The sequence below is a fragment of the Lissotriton vulgaris genome, chromosome 7 (assembly GCF_964263255.1).
Source record: "Lissotriton vulgaris chromosome 7, aLisVul1.2, whole genome shotgun sequence".
NCBI classification, from domain to species: Eukaryota; Metazoa; Chordata; class Amphibia; order Caudata; family Salamandridae; genus Lissotriton; species Lissotriton vulgaris.
In genome coordinates this window covers 171,471,331-171,492,377 of record NC_141695.1, presented here as the reverse complement: position 1 = coordinate 171,492,377, position 21,047 = coordinate 171,471,331, and positions in this window count along the sequence as shown.

Here is a 21,047-nt window from a genome sequence, read left to right as displayed (position 1 = left end):
CCTGAATGGGTTGTATAGTCCGTTCCTAAGTATGCTATGCCAATGTCTTTTTGTAGTGTACTTTACACGTTTTTCAGCTCTGGCAAAGTAGGCCCTGAATTTCTGCCATCGAGCCTTTTTCTGGCTTCTGACTCTGAAAGCCTCAGCCCAGGCTGTCTCTGTACCCGTGAACTCTGACTTACTTCCAGCGCGGCCCACCGCGCTTAGCTCAGCCTGCTGCCTGCCAAGACTGACTACAACCTTCGAATTATCTGTTCCGCTCCTCGAAAATACATTCCTGCCCACTAGTTTAAGTAAACATCCCCCCAGCTGCAGAACTGTCTCCGTGCAAGTAATTCATAGCCTCTGTTACCATGCTCCCATGGAAGGCCCATGCCCCCACGCTTCTCATGCAGACACTTAGGCGCTTATACACGCACTCACAGTCAGTATAGAATAGCTTCTGCCCCAGAGACCTTTTCCGTTCAGATAATATGGTTCCCAAACATCAGATATCAGATATGATAGATATGATAGAAGTACGAGTTGATCTGACATGCCAGACTTCTGTCTCGTTCCGCTAGTGTAAATGTCAAGTCCCCTGCACCCTCCAGTTTCACGTCAATCACACGTCATGCAGCTGCGCGCGCATCCAAGCCTCCGATTTCTGCTGACATTGCAACATTTCTGTTTTGTGCCACCCACTTATGACACCTACCTGTGACGCTTGTAGCACACACCTCTAGTTCACGCCTAGTTCACGCCTCCTGATTACGTAGTATTAACACGTGGATGCTGTTATCTTGTCTTCTCTCAGCTGTTACGCCTACTATATTGCTTTCTATGATGTGAATTAAGTATATAAGCTATGTATTGTCAATAAAATATTGCTCTATCCCTTCCTGAACCCCTTGTGGTTGCAGGAACATGATATCCAGTTCCGGAACGATTCCTTTTCAAGGAATAAAACCCCTAAGAACTCTAACACCACGGACTCTGTTTTTTTCTTTCCGATTGAGTTATTATTGATTAAGTACTTACCTGCATAGAAATTAAGACGGCAAATTAAATATTTACGACATTTTGGCGCCCGAATAGGGACCCCTCCCCCACCCCACGCGCCGGTTGGTGCGTTGCAAGCTCTGTCCCCTGCCATCAGTTAGACGGAAACTACGCGTACCGGCAGGATTTCCTGTATCTCCCTCTGGCCCACGGAGGTGACGAAGACTGCGATCAGCACCCAGACGAGGCGGTGAGGAGTGCGGAGGATCCCGACCAGAGCCTAGCCGAAAGAAGCAAGGTCCGAGGTGTCAAGAGGCCCACCAGTTTTCCGAAGTATCCACGTGTCGAGTCGAGTCCGGTCCAGTCCAGTCGAGTTTTCCGAGGCCTTCTGTTTTCCGTGCTTCCCGGTGAGTACCATTGCTGGGACGTATCTAGACGGGTTTGGGTACACAAGTCCGGTCTGCACTGTTTTAGACAGTGTATCTGTACTGTTTAGCAGTACATCAGTTATTCAAGTTTTTGCACTGTTTTAGACAGTGTATCTGTGCTGTTTAGCAGTACATCCGGTATAGGGGGTAGTCATATATGTCTCAAATGTCTTTTCATGTGATTAATGTCGTGGTATGAGTGTGACTGTTTTTAATGTGCATTATTGTGTTCTTGTATAACTAGTGGTATTCAGTATTAAGTAGCAAGGATTGAGCATTCAGTACTAAGTAAACAAGATGCCGTTTTTCAACAAGTTAAAACAGATAGGAACTAGGAAAGGGATACTAGAGGAAGAAATTCCTATCCCCCCTAGGGACACTCCTGGAAATTTTATGTACCATAAGCATGGCTTAGATGCCATATTGTATCTAGATTTATGGGCCGATTATACTAAGCATCTAGACGAGAGACACAGATGGCCTGTTACCGGAACATGGGATGCCGAGTGCATCATGAAGGTAGAGGAAGCACTATGGAAAAAGAAAGCCAGACAATCTCAGAAAGACGCCATAGAGTTTTGGCGTAAGGAATCACATAAGCGTGCTGAAAAAGCACTACGTAGAGAAGACAGACTTAAAGAATCAGAAAAAGATCAAGAAAACTAATTAGTTACTGAAGGGATCCGAGTAAAATCAGAGCAAATAGACCGCGCACGAAACAATCTCGTAAACGGTATGTATCTCGCGGCCGAGGGTTCGCCTGAGGCCATTTTAGAAATACCGAAAAATCTGCCGCCACCATTAGTTCCAACTAAAGTAACTCACAGGACCACTAAAGACATATTCCTGAATTCCTATCTAGAGGATGTAGCACCCGCTTACACAGAGGCGGATCCTCCATGGGGGCGTTTGGGCGCCGCCCCACTGCTTTCTCGCCGTGCTGAGAAGGCAGAAACAAATAGTAGAGAACTACCATTTGTTTCTGCCTTCTCGCACGACGAGAAAGATGAAGTTCCTGGTTGCGAGAGTGGGAGGGGTTACTCGAGGGCAGGGGGGAGTGGCTTTCCTTCTGTTGTAAATACTGTCTGTTTGGGCAGCCTCACATAGGCTGTCCAAACAGACAGTATTAACTGTATTAAGAAAGCCGCTCCCCCCTGCCCTCGAGTAACCCCTCCCACTCTCCCTGCTCTCTGTATGCTGCAGCATACAGAGAAATCACGTGGTGTTGGGGAAGCCGGCCGAACCAATCCCAGCGCTGTGCTGTGGTGGAGGGAGGCTGCCTGCAGCCTTCCTGCGTGACGACATTGAGCACCATGGGAGTTGAACAGGACGACGGGAGTCTGCTGGAGTCCGAGTCGGAACTTGAAGGCGGGAACTTGGGATGGTATAGGTAAGTTAAGTAAAAGTTTATTATTTACTTTTCTCAACTGAAAATCCAAGCCTGGTTCGTACTGCCTTCCCCTCGCTAATAGCCTGTTCAGTTGGGTCTATGGAATATTATTCAGCCACAGATAAACAATCTTCTAATCTCTAGCAAGTGGTTATCATGCCCACTTACACAGTGAGCAACTGTATATATGCTTGATTTTAAAATGTACATGTTTGTGGAACATAGCACAGTTATGGCCTGTAAAACAAACTAAAAGAGGGGGAAAGAAATGAGTCATTCTAACTCTCTTGCAGAGGCGGATCCTCCATGCGGCGTTTGGGCGCTCCAGCCGAGAAGAGTGAACATTAAACCACTAAAATAAATACTCATTAGTAGTTGGCTGGAACTTGGTGAGGGGATATCGGGGGCGGGGAGGGGGGGTAGCGAGGAGCAAATTTGCGGTAGGCTCAAAACCGAATATACCGGGTGAAAGACACGATGTGTTGCCATGAATTTCCCCCCATTCCAGGGAGAAAACGGCAGACTTTTTCTACTACTAACTAATTCCGAGCAGGCAGAAAGTTTTAGTTGGAGAGCTGCAGTCAGGCGGGTGGCTTGGGTGGGAGTCTTGGGTTTCTGACGGTACTAGTCTGCTGGTGGGTGGGGGGGGGGGGAGACTGTTTGTGGGTGGCAGACTGTGCTGCTGCCCAGAGTCTACAGTCCTGCCGCAGTAAAATGAGCGGGGGGGGGGCACACTTGGAGACACTGTGATTGTGGGCGGAGTAATAGAACTCCGAGTTAGCTCTCCGAGTGAAACTGCATCTCTGTAATGAGGGCCTAAGCCACGGATTGTTCTTTTGTATAGAATTCTGCCACTCTCTAATTAATAACAAACAGACGCACATATGTAAAAAATAAGGAGCAGTAGCACAAGTGACATTTGAACTGGTTTATCACGATATAGTGCTTTCTAAAATAAACAATGCACTGACGGCTTCTGTGGCTGTTATCTCCTTCCTTCAATGGGGCAGCTCGTTTTTCAAATCGAAGCAATATGCTGCTGCTACATGACGATCATTACTGGGGACACGGTTAGGGATTCTCGCACTTCTGCTGTTTAGTGACGGTGTATATCAGGTATGACGATGAAGCATCGAGATACAATGCTATTTGTTATGTGTGATGTAAAAGATTAATATCAGCAGCAATAATACCATTTACGTATGAAATGTTCTGCTCCGATTTTAACTGTGACAATTGTTCTTGCTGTGTCCAGCTAGTGGGGTCTGTGAGAGCAGAGACAGACAGGAGTGATATGCAAGGGCACAAGAAGAGGAAAACAAACAGGAGTGATAAGTAATGACAGGGGGAGAGCAAAAACAAACAGTAGTGATATGTAAGGGCACATGGAGAGGCAAAGGCACAGATGAGAGATATGTTAGGACACAGACAAAGGAAAGACACACAGGAGTGATATGTAAGGGCACAGGGGGAGCAAAGATACAGATGAGTGATATGTAAGGGCACTGGGAGAGCAAAGACACAGAGGAGTGATATGTAAGGGCACAGGGAGAGCAAAGACACACATACTGAATAAGCAGCTACCTATGTTATATGACATCTCTTTTTTAATGTAATAACTGCACTTTCACAATTGCTTTATTAACCTTCCTGCTTTCTCAAATTTGCTTGAAAATGCACCATTTGACCACTCTTTTTTCATAAATTTTCTCCCCCGAACCCTCCGTAAGTTGTTCCGGCTTGCTCGCTTCGCTCGCTCGCTGCGGTTCATTAGGACAATATAGTTACGCCCTACCACTTTCAAATGTCACCAGCCGCCACTGCGCTTACACCAATCTGCCTGTTCGCGTCCCGCCTACTGACGGTGACGGGGGTGTCAACCCGCCTCCAGACCAAATTCCGCCACAACTGCAACCAGGTTTCCCCGTTCGACCCACCATTCCTCCACCTCCACCACTTCCCGCACCTAAAGTTGATCTACCGAAAACGCTTCTACCTGACCCTACTAAAAGACAAATTCAAGTACAGATACAGACTCCACAGAGAGATAATGTCCAAGCTTCCGCCTCAGGAGGTGCGATGGGGGGTCTTCGGACCCCGCCATTAACACACAGATTTCACCTTAGGGATATACAGAGTCCTTTCACGTTCAAATCACCCCGTCTTGACCTACTCAAAGAACCACTTGCAGTTTGCAGATATGATCCAGTACCCGGCAAAGACGATATAATGATGATGGCATCACTACGGTTACGATCTGCTGCCGATTACCTGCTGTTATTTGCAGGAATGAAGGAGCGCCTAGATAGAATATATCACTTTGTTCAGACTGGGAAAGACCCTGACAGTATTAAGGATGCCTGAAACAGAACAGGATGAATTAGATGCACTCAACAGGTGGGGCCAAAATATATCTGAAGGAAAACATGATAAGGGGACTTGCATAGCCAGTATGTACAAGAAAATAAGAAAAGCAGTGATAGAAATACACGAAAAAGAGAAAGAAAAGGCCTCCTCCGAGGAGGAGGAAGAACTTGAAGAACCAGAAAAGACTACAGATACGATAGAGTATGTAGGTAAGGGAACTTACCTTAGGAAAGGTATTCGTCCAGAAAGCAAGAGAGTTTTTCTCTCTGGCTTAACGAACCCGAATTCTCCTGAACATCGGTTCCAGGAGACTGATAAAAGGCTTCGAGACCGAATAGGGTACCATGTACTCAATTCTATGGATGAACAAGAACTAGCCCGGTCAGCAATATTATGGGCTGACAATCCAGACATATACAATGATGACACCGTAGCGCAGACATTCCTGAACCTTTCCCCAGACGAGCAGAAATTAGCAGGTGTATACATGATGCAGCACCTCCTCACGTTATACAGAAACCAACATTCTGATCCAGGTCCCTTACACGAAACATTAGAAGCGCTACTCATGGATAGATGGAGAGGTCTAAGTACCAAGTTAATACAAATAATTCTAGAACAACGACATAGATATAACACTTTCGTAAGCTCCAAATATGTTCCCGCTCCGCCCCCAGAAAGAAAAATGTATCATATGGAGCGTCTGCATGGCATTGAAAGTCAGAACCCCTTACGAGAAGTACATCCAGTTATGGGTACCGATCATACCTTGAAACGTGTGTATGTACACACGCCTCTGACCAAGTTAGAACTGTTAGAAATGAAGAAACTAGTACCGTGCCATGATAAAGACCCTGCAGGTTTTCACAGAGAGCCTAAAGACATGTTACTGATGGGGGATTACACATATGAAGATATCATGAAAATGTTAAAGGTACTGCTGCCCACGGGCATCTACGAGAAACTCAAGGAAAAGGAATGGGAGGTGGGAGAGAAAAAGATTGTATGGGCAGAAATAGAAGACGAAGAGAACAAACGTGTCCCAGGGGTAGGCCTTGGGGAGAAAACTAAAGCATTACCAGGTTTGATAGTACAGGTTCTGCCAAGATTATTGACAACAAGAAAGGAAGACTGGGATGCAATCTCAGCATGTAAACAGAAACCCGACGAAGATACTAGTGACTTCTATTCAAGATTCGAGAAATGTTTTATTATTAACAGCGGTCTTAAACCAAGTAGCGAGTCGTACCCGCATCTTTTTGTATCAAAGCTAGTCGAGAACTCCCTGTTAGCAGTTAAAAACCGTGTATACAAGGTTGAGAGTACATGGCAAGCAAATACGCCCTCACAGATGTTACAAATGTTACAATACCATCAGAACAGAATTAGAAAAGAACAAGATCATGAACAGAAACGTATGAAAGACACGAAAATGAAAATGTTAGTAGCCCAGTCAGTTCCAGCCGACGGCCAAAGAAAGGGTACGACCGAGACAGGTCACACCGCAGCTCCAGTAAAAGGGACATGCAACTATTGCAAGCAGCCAGGTCACTACGTACATGAATGTCCAGTTCTGAAACATAACATATCAACAGGTAAAACTAAAGAGAGACCGCATCCACCAAGACAAGATCAGGCCCAGCAACAGACCTCGCAGAATGTACAGCCCATGCAGAACACGCAGCCTATGCATGCTTCATCTCATACAGCACAGACAGTAGCGGTATCACAGCCACAGCCCATTGCCGCGACTCAACAAGTTTCCCAACAGATGTACCAGTATGCCCAAGCTGCTTACCCCGATTACCAACGATACGCATGAAACAGCCTAGAGAGGGAGTTGGGCTTGCCTCTTATTGAAATTCCTGTAGATCAAGAAGGTCCTTATGTACACAGTCAAGTATTGGGAAAAGACAGAAAGTTTTTAATTGACACAGGGGCAAGCCGCACCACAATAAGCCATGACGAAGTCCCAGGGGCACCCCTCTCAGGCTCACAGAATGTTTCCCTTGGGTTTTCAGGACAGCCCATTGTAAATGAAGTATCAGAACCAGTCCCCCTGGCTGTGGGTCCATTATCACGTGTTACAGACTTATTACTTACGAAATCATGTCCAGAAAATCTGTTAGGAATTAAGACATTAAAGGCTCTAGGAGCCATAATATGCTGTTCCCCGGAAGGAGTTAGACTCTTTCTGCGGGATTTCAAGGGTCATTATGTATTACGAGAGTTTGATGTCAGATTGAAAAATGTACCAGATCACTTGTGGGCAAAAGGCCCAACTGATGTAGGTTGTATGCATATCACACCGTACCGTGTTACACTCAAGACAGGGATTGTTTTACCCCGAATCAGACAATACAAGTTACCACCTGATGCTGTAGTGGCTTTACTGGAAATCATTGAAGAGCTCATTGCCCAAGGAGTGGTCGTAGAGACCGACTCCAATATCTGTAATTCACCCATCATCCCGATTCTTAAACGTACTGATCCCAATGCACCACCAGTATATCGGCTGGTGATTGATCTGCGAGAACTGAATAAATGCATTGTACCACAGTACCCTGTGGTCCCCGATATCTCTTCCCTATTGACTGCTATTGATTCTGAAGCAACGTTCTTTACTGTAATTGACCTCAAGAACGCTTTCTTTAGTGTACCCATTGATCCAGAGAGCCAATACCTCTTCGGATTCAGTTTAAATGGACGAAGTTTCAAATTTTCCCGCGCACCTCAAGGATTCACAGAAAGCCCCAGCATCTATAGTCAAGCACTGAAAAGACAACTAGATTGTATTCAAATGCCAGTTAACACCGCTTTACTGCAATACGTCGATGATCTGCTGATCACCGCACGAAGTGAGCCCGAATGTGAACAAGCATCACTGACAGTATTACATTTTCTGGCCGACAAGGGACACAAGGTGTCTTATTCGAAGCTACAATTCTGTGTTCAGCAAGTTGTGTACTTGGGTCACTTGCTGTCCAAAGTGGGGAGACAGCTCACTCCCGATCGCATTCAGTTAATTGTAAATATGCCACAACCCCAGACACAAAAGGAAGTGCGGGCCTTCATAGGCCTCACCTCGTACTGCAGACAATGGATTCCTCAATATGCATTTCTAGCTAAACCGCTCATTCAGTTAACAACACAAGAGGCAGCGACTTCGACTGTCCTCCCTTGGACTCAGGAACACACACAAGCCTTTGAGGAATTAAAGAAAGCATTATGTCGAGCACCAATTTTAGCGACACCATGTTACAGTAAACCGTTTACACTTTTTGTTACAGAACGTGATGGTACAGCGTTGTCTGTCCTCACCCAAGATCAAGCAGGTTCACATAAGCCTTGTGCTTATTTTTCAAGTACATTGGATTCAGTAGCCCAGGCACTCCCTGCGTGCTTAAAGTCAGTAGCAGCGACAGCATTAGCAATCAGACAAAGCGATTCAATTGTTTTAGGCCATCAGTTAACAGTACAAGTTCCACATTCTGTAGAGGTTCTTTTAAACAGAACCCAGACTCAGCACTTGACTATAGCACGACTGACAGGTTACGAATTAACGCTATTCCAGCCACACATAGAAATCAGACGCTGCAGCATTCTGAACCCCGCAACACTGTTACCTACAAGTATGACAGATCCAGCCCCGCATGATTGTATAGAGATCATTAATGCAGTAACAAAGCCTCGACGAGACTTAACAGATGTTCCACTGACAAATCCAGACCTGACACTTTACGTGGATGGTTCATGTATGAGAACAAGTACAGGAGAATTAGTGGCCGCGTATGCAGTGACCACTGAAACTGAAGTAAAAGAAACATATCGTATTGACACACTGTCCGCTCAAGCGGCAGAGCTTATTGCTCTGACCCGAGCCTGTATACTAGCCAAGAACAGAAATGTTAACATATACACTGATTCCCGTTATGCGTTCGGAGTTGTACACGACTTCGGAATGTTATGGCAAGAAAGAGGTTTCTTGACCTCTCATGGTGCCAAGATCCAACATGGTCCCCTCATTCAAGCACTGTTAGAAGCAATACATCTGCCTTCAGGCATATCCGTCATGAAGTGTAAGGCACATACTAAAGTTACAGATTCTGTTTCCCAGGGTAACGACCTGGCAGACCAGACAGCAAAACATACAGCATTGACTCACACTCAGACAACTGACGTGACAAAGACAATAGTACCGACAAATTGTATGACAGTCAGGGATCCCACACTAGATGTAATTGATATTCAGACACATGCTACCCCAGATGAAATAAAGAAATGGACTGAACTAGGAGGGATCCAGACAGATCAAGGTTGGATGACGAAGGGAAAATCTACATGGTTTCTCCCTGACTCTATGGTTCAAGTCATAATCAATACAGCACATAGTCCAGCACATCTAGGAGAGAAAGCGATGTTAGACAGTTTACAGAATCTTTGGAGCAATAAACACTTACGAGCAGCAGCAAAACAGAAAGTGCGTACTTGCATGATCTGTTGTCAGTTCAATCCAGGTAAAAGCGTCCCTGTAGAGCAAGGTGGTTTTCATCCTCCCGATCACCCTTTTGAAGTCCTCCAGATGGATTATATCCAGATGGACCGTTGTCGAGGATTCAAATATGTCCTCGTAATTGTTTGTGCACTTTCCCGTTGGACCGAAGCATATCCAGTCCCAGATTACACTGCTCCGACCACTGCCAAGCAGCTGGTTCGAGAATTCTTCCCACGATACGGTTTGCCTCGTGTCGTGTACTCAGATAACGGACAGCCATTCTCATCCGAATTAATGAAACAAGTTTCCTTGCTGCTAGGATATCAGTGGAAATTCCATTGTGTCCGACATCCCGAAGCCGCAGGCCTTGTAGAGAGGCATAACCAGACATTAAAGACCCGCCTTGGTAAAATATGTCAAGAGAAAGGGGTCGACTGGATAGTCGCCCTGCCAGTTGCACTGTTCTACATGAGAATGGTTGCCCACTCGAGATCAGGACTATCCCCGTACGAAGTGGTCTTTGGTAGACCACCGAATATGTGGGGGACGCCCATTCCTAAGAGAATTACTGATGTTGATTGTAACATGCTGACAGATTACCTTGCCTCCTTGATGTCTGCACTCCAATCATGTCGTTCACAGGTTGCCGCAGCCTTCCCTGACAACACTGATGTAAAGCCGCATGATGTCCGTCCTGGGGACCTGGTCTTAATAAGGAACTTCGACAGGAAAAGTCCGCTGAAGCCCCGCTGGAAAGCGCCGAAGACCGTCCTTCTTACTACGAGGACCGCAGTAAAAGTGGAAGGCAGAAAGGGGTGGATCCACACGAGCCATATTAAACAATTCAACGAACTGAAACCAGACTCGTCCACCCCTTCCAAAGACTGTATTGAGCCTAGTGACTTTAAAGTTTCCGAACGAGAAAAAACTCCCCAAGAGGAGTATAAACTAAAACTCCGATCTAGCAAGTCAGACAGTTTAATTGTTTAAGTCCTCCCCTAGGTGAATCGGTTAAATAGTTTCTGACATGTATCCCCTAGATCGAGATAGAGAGAGAGAGAGACAACTCAAGAAACGTACATATTGCAAATCACTGCGTAGTCACTGTATAGTGACATTATTAATTATGTTTTTTCTAAGTCTTCTGATTATTGTTGCAAGTATACTGCTCCCTATCTATTACCCTATTTTCAAGTGTGAACAATCGGCTTACAATGTTTCTGCTGAACATTCTTTTAGCGAATTACCTCCACATGAACTTTCTTACAGACTTGCGCTGCGCAACAACACATTCATTAGTATGTTACATCACTCCCATCAGACTAATAATGCTACAAACTGCTGGATATGTGGCCGACTCCCTCCCTACCAGAAATACAAGGGATCTCTGCCCCTCTTTCCGTACCCGTTCACTCACAATGGCTCCTGTGGCGCATGGTTTAAAATAATTAATTCCTTAGATCCTGATATTGCTGTTTTCAAAGGGAGCTGGGTTTGGGGAAACTTGAACTTAGTTCTGCTCGATGTCTGTTATCCTGATAAGGAGGGACTCCCCACTAGAATAGGAACTGATCTAGAAAATGAAGTATATGGATTAGGTAATTACACTATTAACCTTATGATTCTTACTGTTGAATCCGAAGCTGCACCAGTTCTGCCCGCTATGTCAGTATTACCAGTCGCTGGTGAATTATGTGTCAGTAAGAGAGGTTCAGTACACTTAGGTCATAGTAAATGTACTACTGTGGTTGAATTCAGTGATCATGGTAAATCGTCCTTTAAAGCTATCCGTCATTCTTATTTTGTTTGTGGTCATACCGCATACATACGCTTACCTCCAGATTGGGATGGTACCTGTTATATTGCATTCCTTCTGCCACCTGTTTTTCTAGCCCCTCCTGATTATCACAGAAATACAAATCTAGTAAAGAATAGACTCAGAAGAGATCTCTCGCTTGTCGACTACACAGAAACAGCATGGGAACAATACACCGATTTTAATAAAGGATTCTTTTTCTTCTTAGGCCCCGTCCAAAATAGTAAACTAATACGCAGATTAACTAGAACACTTGAAGCAGTAGTGAATGAAACTGCCTCCGCCCTAGGTAACTTAACCGAAGAGCAGTCCGCCATGCGGGTTGTTGTCCTTCAGAATCGTCTTGTTATTGACGTCATCTTGGCAGATAGAGGTGGAGCCTGTAAGGTCATCGGGTCAAGTTGCTGTGTTTTCATTCCAGAAAACGCGCCATCCGTATACAAAGCTATTACCCGTCTTCATAAAATTGCCAATCTGATACATCAGAATCCAGGCACCTGGACTTGGTCCGGTTGGTTCTGGACAACGTTAACCGCTTGGGGATGGAAGATCCTATCCTTCCTAGGCATTGGCCTAGTCCTAGTATTCAGTTGCTGCCTGTGCGTACAGTGTGGGCCAGCGATTTGTGGACTGTGTGCCACATCATGCATTGAACATTCCAGTTTTCTTTCAAGACGTGAAAGAAAGAAAGATGAGCAAATGATGTTACAAGAACAAACTGATCGATTCATGAGGATCGATATATCATGAAGGGTCCGTAGGGAACAAGGAGGGAATGAGGAAATATAAATTATATGGTCAAGTTGTGTTCCCTATCGTGTACCCCACCGTCTCCATGTACCAGCTTAAAGTGCATGTAACTTCCCTCCTGTGCCAGCTATGAAGACGCAAATACATTTGCGTCCAACGTTAATATGTCCTCTTTCAAACCCACCCTGAATGGGTTGTATAGTCCGTTCCTAAGTATGCTATGCCAACGTCTTTTTGTAGTGTACTTTACACGTTTTTCAGCTCTGGCAAAGTAGGCCCTGAATTTCTGCCATCGAGCCTTTTTCTGGCTTCTGACTCTGAAAGCCTCAGCCCAGGCTGTCTCTGTACCCGTGAACTCTGACTTACTTCCAGCGCTGCCCACCGCGCTTAGCTCAGCCTGCTGCCTGCCAAGACTGACTACAACCTTCGAATTATCTGTTCCGCTCCTCGAAAATACATTCCTGCCCACTAGTTTAAGTAAACATCCCCCCAGCTGCAGAACTGTCTCCGTGCAAGTAATTCATAGCCTCTGTTACCATGCTCCCATGGAAGGCCCATGCCCCCACGCTTCTCATGCAGACACTTAGGCGCTTATACACGCACTCACAGTCAGTATAGAATAGCTTCTGCCCCAGAGACCTTTTCCGTTCAGATAATATGGTTCCCAAACATCAGATATCAGATATGATAGATATGATAGAAGTACGAGTTGATGTGACATGCCAGACTTCTGTCTCGTTCCGCTAGTGTAAATGTCAAGTCCCCTGCACCCTCCAGTTTCACGTCAATTACACGTCATGCAGCTGCGCGCGCATCCAAGCCTCCGATTTCTGCTGACATTGCAACATTTCTGTTTTGTGCCACCCACTTATGACACCTACCTGTGACGCTTGTAGCACACACCTCTAGTTCACGCCTAGTTCACGCCTCCTGATTACGTAGTATTAACACGTGGATGCTGTTATCTTGTCTTCTCTCAGCTGTTACGCCTACTATATTGCTTTCTATGATGTGAATTAAGTATATAAGCTATGTATTGTCAATAAAATATTGCTCTATCCCTTCCTGAACCCCTTGTGGTTGCAGGAACATGATATCCAGTTCCGGAACGATTCCTTTTCAAGGAATAAAACCCCTAAGAACTCTAACACCACGGACTCTGTTTTTTTCTTTCCGATTGAGTTATTATTGATTAAGTACTTACCTGCATAGAAATTAAGACGGTAAATTAAATATTTACGACAACTGGAAAGGTTTTTCCCTGGGAGTGGTTTGTCTATTACCATCCCAACTCTTTTTTGGAGTTTTTAGATTATTTTTTATAAATGTTTTTTCAGGATTTTCAATTAGTTGGGGTTTTACCGGTTTCCCAACCAAACTATCTCTTCCTAGCTCTTCATAGGATTTTTCTATGATTCTGGCAAGTTCAAATGGTTGTTCTGCTATATCTGTTTCCTTCAATTTCTGGAGTTTTTTTATATCATCAATTGCCACTTGAACTAATTCTCTATATGCCTTTGTTAATTCTTTTAATTTAACTAGGAGTTCTTCGCTTGACATTATTTTGTAGTCTGGGTGTGTTGCATAGGACCGCCTCCGTTGCTTCTGGTCTACCTTGTGGACCGAGCCTGGTGATGTGATTATTATGTTTTAGGGCGCCATTAAACCAGAGCAGGTGCTCTTGGTAATTTAGTGGGATTTCAACCTCCTCGAAAGGAGTGTATTCATCAGGAGGTTTCTCTATTTTGTAATAGTGGAAGTCTTTTGTCACAGCGTGTGCTGCTGGAAAATGTATCCATGAATTGAATACCTCTGTCTGCCGATATTAATGTGCCTCTACCACAAATATGACTGTACCACCTCGTGCTGTCAGTCCCTTTTCTATAAGTTTTAGAGTTATACTTCTTCTTATAGTGACCGGAATGATTATTGCATTCGGGTCAGTTTCTTGGAGACTTGTGTCTTCCTTCAAGAGTCGAGCTGCTAGTCTAGCTCGCTCCCTCTCTTCGTCACTTTCTGCCATTTAACTGACTGAAAGTTTTCTGTTGCAGATCGAGTTTCAAGGAAACAAAGATTAGGTGCACAATATTTTGGAACACTGTATCCTTCAACGTTGATCGAACCAAAAACTAATACATAGGATTCTCATCCTACTAAGTTCCGTCGGATATTAACCCACTCCAGACGTCTATTGGAGTTTTTACGGGGAAAGGGTTCTGTGTGAAAAAGCACGACTGAGTTACTCTATTGTCTTGCTTTAGATTATCGCCTTACCAAACGTTGGGCGCCATGTAGTGTAGTTCCTATTTTCCCAATAGGCTCTGCGCATTGGAATAACATAAACAGCAGTGTAGACATAGGACTGAGGTCATCTAGGTCTCTACTGACTATGTTAAACTTAATTAGGTTTGCGCCAGCTAGCTCAGAGGTCACTGAAAACTTTCTCGAAAGAACAGGGAGGGATGAACTTCCCTGGCTCAGACAAGAAGGGATTCAGCCGCATAAACATGACAACTTTGCTCCCTCAGAATAAGAGTGTATCTCTAGAGTCATGTGAAAACAATAGACAGCTATTTCACTCAGTCAGCAGTGCATACTTAGTTTCACCAGAATGCAGAGAAATAGAGAGACGGGCGTTTTCAATAAAAGGTGTTATTTATTGAGCAGTCTTCTTCCTCATGCAAGAGCAATGAATTGCCACAATTGCAGTACTTAAAGTAAAGTAAAGTGTGTACAGTAAAAGTAGTATTATGAAATAATACTGTTAAAGCATTGATATGGCTTCTTAGCCATAAGATACTTTAAAATGGATAAAATATATACATAAGCAAATACATTGACTAACATACTCAACTGGTGCTTCCAACTAAGCCTACTCCGGTGTACCTGACCTAAGCCTAATACGTGGGAGGGGATGAGTAAGTAGCAGTTCAAGTTAAGTTGGTTAAGATAGTTTTGCCAAGAATCTGCATCAAGAATTCTCTTAAGGGTTTAGTCAGCTCCGTACCTTGGTAATAGAATGTGGGAGGTCTGGTATTTCTTTCCTCAGGACTCGATATTCCAGCAACCCGCAAGGGTAGGCTGGAAACACCGGAGCTGGATTTTCTCGGCTGGAGAAAAAGATAGCGTCTCTCTCAGTGCCTCAAACGGGAGGGGCGGCTTCCGTGGGCTTCTCGCATCAGCTGGGCTCTCGGGCAAGTAGATGGCCGCTCTGCTCCAAACCACTGTGTGTTTGCTTAAGGCAACTGTTGGTATTTTATACCTGGAAGGTGCCGGGTTTGACGTAAGGTTGGACATAAGACATCACTAAGAACTAACAGTTCTTTCTGGACTTCAGGAGTTCTTGTTCAAATCAAAACAAACGCAGGGGGGATTTTCCGGGCGGCTGGAGGCTTGGTTTGTTTAAAGAACGCGTTGTGCTTTCTAGGAGTCAATGGGTTTTAGCATGCTGTGCTTTGGACTGCATGGGCTATTACTGAAAATGGATCTGATTCTTATGCCTTTATCAGGATATTATTGATTAGTGATTATTATTGATTATAACCTCACAAGGGCATAAATCGGGAATATTGAATTAGGGTCCTAGATATAAACACGACAACACCAGATCTGCAAGGCCATGAAAAGCCACGCAGTGTGGCTTATGTGGGTTTGTAGATAAGGATAAGCCCATTGCGCTGCCAGAACGTCCACAAAAGTGACGTTCCGGTGGCACATTGGGCTTGTCAATAAGCCCCTGGGACTCTAGTTGGCAGAGGTATGCATGCTTTCCAAATAGGGACCACAAGCTAGGTAAGCTGTATACACACGAAACTATGACCTGTGCTCACCCCTCTGGTAGCTTGGCACAGAGCAGTCAGGCTTATGTAAAGAGGCAATGTGTAGAGTATTTGTGTATTTGTTGTATCCCTCTGTCAATGCTCTCTTGGGGAAATTAAGCTACCTCATGGGGAATTCTTCTCGCTCCCCTTGTCCAGTTCCACCCACTCACCACTCCTTATGTGTGTAGGCTGCAACCGGTTCTGAGGCAGATATGGCTTTCAAACGGAGCCACAACAGAGACCCACCAGAGAAGATATGTCCGATGTACCGCCCATGGGAAATTATTCCCACCTCTCTTTGATGGTCTTACACCACCTCTTACACTATCGTTTCAAAATTCACTTAACCTTATTACTAATTAGTGAATATCCAAACTTACACCCATCATGCACAAACCCTTATACCTACTCTACACATTAAAACACCTTCCCTTACAGCATCAGTTATTGTAACTCTAAATCAAGCCCTTAAATTACCTTTATGTAAGGATAATTTCAAAATTCAGGAAGATTACTGTTTAAGATTTGGTAGGATAACACAGGTTGTTATCGGTGCACAGCAAGGCAGCACCACTGGAATTAAGAAGCATAATGTGGCGCATCTTGTGGAATTATACATTACGCTATTTCAGGAGACTTTAATGGTATGTGAGGAAATGCTATGACTCAGTACAGGCTTGTCAGTAACACTTAAATACTGCCATTGAAAGGTGACCTCTTGTACTTTGAAACTTTCTTCCACTACTGCATAGCACGGTGGACGGTGCTTTTAGCGAAACATTTGTCTGACTCTGAACCATTGCTCTCTGACAGACCCAACATCCTGCCACTCTCACTCCATAGCTTCTAACCCCTTCACTTAGTTTATGATCCCCTGTGGAACTGGGCCAGGAGCTGGACTGTACTATTCTGATTTCAGGTCAAATAATCAAATTGAGGAAAGGGTCTTCTCTTTGAGTGGTAATGTGGTGCCTAAGTGATTGCAGATTGCTTAACTAACTTTCCACATAATTAGATGAGGCAGAACTGCCCGCCTTCTTTCATCTTATGGAGTTTTCAAAAAACTAACTTTCGTTCGCCGAAGATTAGAATATTAATCCTATTTCTATTCATGCCTATTCTGTTTGCAGTGTTATAGGGGCGTAGGCATTACCTGAAAGGCCTCAAACACTGGGTGTAATGACCACCAAGTATTTACCATCTCTCTGTAATTTTGTGATGCAATTTATGTACTATTAGGTTGTGTTGCAAAATCTCCAATCAAAGGTATCATGAAATGACCTGCGTACTAAATATTAATTGGGCAGGTCAATATTTGTGACTCTCAGTGAGTGTTACAAAGGGTCGAATGTTGGAATATCGACTACAGAAACACCATCCTACCAATTTTTTTTAACCAAAATATCCAGCACTAAAGTATCATGAAGATAAGTTCTTGTTGGAACTGGCCCTTTTTGCAGGGTTATCACCAAACATTTTGCTTCTTCCTCCCTTATTTTTCCTGACCTGTGGTGGTTGGCTTCTGCTGATCCATGCTAAAGTGCATATGCTCTCTGTATAAATTGTTATTGTGATTGGATATACCTGATTTGCATATTTGTGTCACCAAGAAGTCCCTAGTAAAGTGCACTAAGTGTGCAAGTGCTCCCTGAGTAAATTGTTATTGTGATTGGTCATCCATGATTGCTATATTTGTTTTACCAGTAAGGCCCTAGTAAAGTGCACTGAGTGTGTCAGGGCTGGTGATGTCAAATATTACTAGTGGGCCTGCAGCACTGATTGTGGCACTCACACAAGAAGCCCTAAAATGGTGTCTCAGGCCTGCCACCGCAGTGCCTGTGTGCAGTCTGTGAACTGCCATGTCCTCCTGGTCAGTGTCCCCACTGACCAGGCCTAACCCTTCCCTTTCTGTGCACATTGGTCACCCCTATGGAAGGCCCAAGGTCCCCCCCTGGGCAGTGTGCAGTGTATGTGAAAGGTAGAGCATGTACTTGTGCAGGTGACATGCTCTGGTAGTGAATTACAGCCATTTTCGTGTTTCACTGCTGCAAGGCTATCTCGCTCCATAGGCTATCATGGGGAATGCTGGCTACAGTGGCTACCAGGATATCTTCCCATAGGAGCAAGATAGGACATAAAAGTCTGGTATCCCTGAACTCAGAATTTAATAACACATCTTTTAGGAAAGGTGTTTTTTAAATCCTGTGTTTGAGAACAGCACTTTTTAGAGAGTGGCTGTTCTCTTGTCTGACCTTTCTGTGTGCTTTGGCTGTTTGTAATTGACTGCCTGGTTTGTGAGTGACAGGGCTGGGGGATTCCAGGAGACAGAATGAGTCCGCACAGTGGTGAATAGAGAGATCTGCATCTAGACAGGAGGGCAGAGTTGCACCTGGGACCTGAATAGGACTGTGCCTGCCCCCCACATTGCTGGCTCCACCCCCTGTGGTGTTTCTGATGTCTCTGCCCTGCACTGTGAAAGGAGGGAAGGAATCATCTCAACAAAGTGCTCCAGGGCTGTGCTTTCCCTCCACAATGCTGGCTCCACCTCCTACTGGGTGGCTGATGACCCTGCCCCTCTCGCTGAAAGGAAAGGAAAGGCCATGAAAACAAAGTGTTCAAGGAACACCCAGAACTGGTTCAGACTGGGCTCAGAGCCCTCCTGCACAAAGAGAACAAAGTCAGCACGCCCCTTTTTATCTAAACCCTATCCCATTGCACAGGGAGTCCCGCAGGGCTCGGCGTTGAGCCCATCCCTTTTTAATCTTTATGTGCAACCTCTTGCCACAGTGGCCAAAGAGTAGGGCCTGACACTGGTGTCGTACGCCGACGACACACAGCTGGCCATCATTCCTATGGAAAGCCCTTCTATCTCAGCCTCCAAATTTAAAAACGGTCTCTCCGCTGTAGCCCAATTGATGACAGACAACTGTTTACAGCTCAATGCTGGTAAAACAGAAGTGCTACTTCTTGGCAAAAACACTAGCCTTTGGAATGAGCACTGGTGGCCGCCCTCCCTAGGCACCATCCCACCCCCCAAATCCCGAGTTAAAAATCTAGGAGTATGGATGGATGCCTCTCTCAACTATCAGGCCCACACCAAAAAAGTCGCTGGCACCTGTGTCGGCCTGCTGAGGAGTCTCAGCCACATACTGGGCTTCTTTGACGCCAAGGTTCGCCAGCTCATCATTCAAGCTACCATCCTCTCGCGTTTGGACTACGCCAATGTACTCCTCCTTGGCGCTAACAAAGGATAGCACGACTACAACACGTGCAGAACTCTGCGGCTAGAGCTCTAGTCGGCCTCCCTCGAAGATGCTCGGCCAGAGCTACAATCCGAAAACTACATTGGCTACCCGTTGACTCCAGAATTAAATTCAAAACCCTTATCATGACTTTTAAAATGATCAAACTTGGAACCCCAACACTGCTACGAATCCTACTCACTTCCTATTCTCCGTCACGTAACCTGCGATCCTCTAACCAGCACCTCCTGTGCATTCCACGCATAAAACTGTGCCGCATGGGCGGCTGCTCCTTTAGGGTCCTAGGAGCAAAACTATGGAACAGTCTGCCACAAAACATTCACTCCATAGAAAGTCTTCTGGCCTTTCGAAAAGCCATTAAAACACATCTATTCCCTCTTCCCTAATTCCCCCCCACCTTCTTCTCTCAGGCCAGGGTCTGTGGTTCTCTAGCACCGGGATGCCTCATTGCTGGGGCAGCTGTTTGCGCTTTACCAAAATAACAATACATTACAATACAATACATTTAGGGGTATACGTACAGGACCCATGACTACAGAAAATTAGATCATCCTCGAATCAAGAAGGAACCTTTGCCATGGAGAAAGCTGAATCTGAAGAAGGAAGACTGTCCTGCTGTTGCTCTGCTGGACTGACCTGCTGTTGCTGTGCTGCCAAGGAGAAGGGAAGGACTTTGCTTTGTGCTGTGTCCCCTTGCTTGAAGGAATCTCCAAGGGCCTGAGAAGAGCTGCCTCCCTGTTTTGAAGTCACAGGAGCAAAAGGACTTCACCCCCAGCTTCCCTGAAATCTGCTGAGAGATTTCTGTCCTTCCTAGAGTGCTTAGGCCAGTTGTGATGCCTCTGGACGTTGTACCTGTGCTAGAAAGCTGGAAACCAAGCTTTTAAAGACTTTCTGCAAGTTTTGATGCATCGCTCGCTTGTGGGACGCATCCCCGACAGTGCAAGGAAATTCCCGCCGCTACGAGGATAGGTCATCGCAGCGCCTGTTGCCACTGCCAGAGGCGTTGCATCCTTCGTTTGTGAGTCGCACCAGACCGGTGCAGGAAGATTACCATCGCTGCGAGTGTCATCGCAGAGCCTGTCGTCTCTGGGTGAGATCGCCGCACCGCTCACGTTGCTGCTAGTGTCGTCGCAGAAGCCATCGCATCGAGGAGCTGCGAGAGAGAGATCACTGCTGGTCAGCTCATCATCGCCCCAGAGTTTGTCGCAACTCCAAAGATCATCGCATCGTGCCTTTGCGTAAACAGACTTCCTACGGAACCTACCCACCGGAATCCATACAAGTCTGCCTTCCTCCCCATACAGACCGGATTCGTCGCAAAACGCCCGCTGCTGCAGCTTGGTTGTCGCATCGCCTCCCCAAGGTCTCAGGAGCAACGTATCGCTTGTTTTCTACAGCACCAGCTTCTGCTTTGGAACTCTGTCACTTCTAAAATGTACTGTTGGTAAAATGTGACGCAACTGTGAACTTTTCACGCAACTGTGAATTATTTTATTGCAACCTTAAGAACTCTTTTGCAAACATATTCTTAAACTGTGTATGTTGGATTTTTGTTGTTTTGGTCTTGTGTAGTTTAGATTAAATACCTTTATTTTTCTAAACTGTTGTGGAGTCTGTTTGTGGTGTTTTCACTGTGTTACGTTGAGGTTTGGTACAAATACTTTACACATTGCCTTTTGATAAGCCTGACTGCTTTTGCCAAGCTACCAAGGGGATGAGCAGAGGTTATCTAAAGA